Source organism: Orycteropus afer, unplaced genomic scaffold (assembly GCF_000298275.1).
Source record: "Orycteropus afer afer isolate SDZICR_OR568_19922 unplaced genomic scaffold, OryAfe1.0 scaffold00312, whole genome shotgun sequence".
NCBI lineage: Eukaryota > Metazoa > Chordata > Mammalia > Tubulidentata > Orycteropodidae > Orycteropus > Orycteropus afer.
The window spans coordinates 2122342-2124369 of record NW_006921899.1 but is presented as its reverse complement, the minus strand read 5'-3'; the positions used below and the strand labels follow the sequence as shown (position 1 = coordinate 2124369).

At 44.1% G+C, this 2028-nt stretch overlaps 1 protein-coding gene across 1 annotated transcript in view; it reads right to left on the bottom strand.

Moving 5' to 3' along the window:
• PARN (poly(A)-specific ribonuclease) overlaps positions 1-2028 on the bottom strand; it is a 212210-nt gene that overhangs the window by 205783 nt on the left and 4399 nt on the right. The window lies entirely within an intron of this gene.

Here is a 2028-nt window from a genome sequence, read left to right as displayed (position 1 = left end):
ACATGAGAATAAAGTCGGCCCCGCTCCACGTGAGGAGGAAACAACAGCCCTTCCGCTCTCTCTCCTTCCTAACGGATGTGCATATGTGCTCCAGCCCCTTCTGGGTCCTCTCACAGGAGGAAAGGCCTGGAGATCTGCTTCCATCGAGACTACAGCTGAGAAAAGCCCACGGAGCAGTTCCACGGTCACACACGGGGCCGTTGTGAGTCGAAACTGGCTCAACAGCATTGGGTTTGGTTTCTCCAACTTGGGTTCTCTCTTTTTGTACAGTACACACATACACTCTAGTCTTCCAGGGAAAAAAGCTCTACCCTGGGAGATGGGTTCAAGGACAGATGGGGGGAAGGCTGCAGCCCCAGATGTGGAGGCCCAACTGAGGGGTAAGGTATTAGGGATCCCAAATGGAGTCATATTCCGAACCATGCTCCTAACCTCAGCTTTGTCCATATGAAAGCTGACGTCCTGGTCTGACTCCTGGATCTCATTCCTTAATTCCTTCCGAAGTAAAGAGGGACACAGGGGTGTCATTAATTTACACCCCCAAAACTGAAGGTCAGGGAAGTAGAATTATTTGCCCCCAAACCTGGAGCCGCAAGGTTGGTGTTAGACCCAGATTTTAAATACAGTCTGACTAAAATTCCAAAATTCAATGAGCCCACGTTTCCACAATGATGCATCAGCAATTCATAAAACAAAAACACAATTATGCTACTAACCTGGCAAACAAATTTGACATCAGGTGAGGATCTATTGAAGGGTTTCGGGAAAACGTAAAAGTTAAATGACTTCGTTATATACCTGGAGAAGATAAAAGATACAAAGAGACTTAGGAGGTCACATGAGGCCACGAGAAAAGAACTCCAGATGCTTGTGAAAACAACCTACTTTGAGTCTGTGTGGTCGTACTTAAAAGTGCAAAGGCCAAACTGAAACAGCAAAAAGTGCATGGAATGCTGGAAAAGAAAAACGAAACACCCGTCAAAACTGCGGTGAAGGCCACGTGAGCAACAGTCATTTCAGTTAGGTGGATTTTCTCAATCACTCCACTGGACTTGGGCAGAGGATTTCCAATCGGATAATACAGAGTAGACATTGGAGGCACTGTTGACTTACAAATCCTTCCTAACGACTGTTTCCCTATGAAGCCCCCACCCATCATACAAAGCATCAGGTCACAGCTATTCCTAAACGATTCAAACACGTCATGTCTCCAAGAAACCACATTAACACTGAAAATACTCAACCTTCCCCAAAAGGTTTTCCAGCAGACAATTATTTTTGCTGTTTTAAAGACCATTAAAATATCATCTCATGTGGGGCTGGGAAGAAGTGTCCCATTTAAAAAACTTTACGTGCAAGTTCAAAGGCTGTATTTCTCTGTAGGTCAGCACTGGGAGAACCACGGTGGAAAACGACTTTCTCGCAGATCAACTTGCCTTTCTGAGTTTCCGATACCTCTCTTCCGGGGTGTCAAAGCCGTTGGTTAATGCAGTGACTGACGGTCCATCACTGATTCCTAGAATTTAAGAAATACAATTTTTCATTTACTAATAAACGCTTGCTAACTCTGTCCTATAAGGTCGGAGTCACAATTGACCCAATGGTGCACAACGTAAAAATGTCACTTGACCATCCAGTGCCTCTATAAATACCATGTTCTTATGAATTAAGAATACTTAGAAATGCTCCTGACTCTTTGTCAAAATTGGCACTGTTATGGATTGGACATACACCCAAAAAATACGTGTTGTACATGCTGACCCCTATCTGTGTGGTAATAATCCCATTTGGAAATAGGTTGTCTTTGTTAGAGGAGCGCTCGTGGTACAGTGGTTAAGGCATTTGGTTGCTAACCAGGTTAGTGGTTTATAACCTCGGAATAAGAGTCACTAAGAGTCAGAATCCACTTGATGGCTGTGAGTTTGGTTCCTTTTCTTGTTTTTACGTTAACCAGACCATGTTAGTGGAGGCTGTGTCTTGACTCAATCTCTTCTGAGATATAAAAGGAGATTAAGCAGCAGAGCTGGG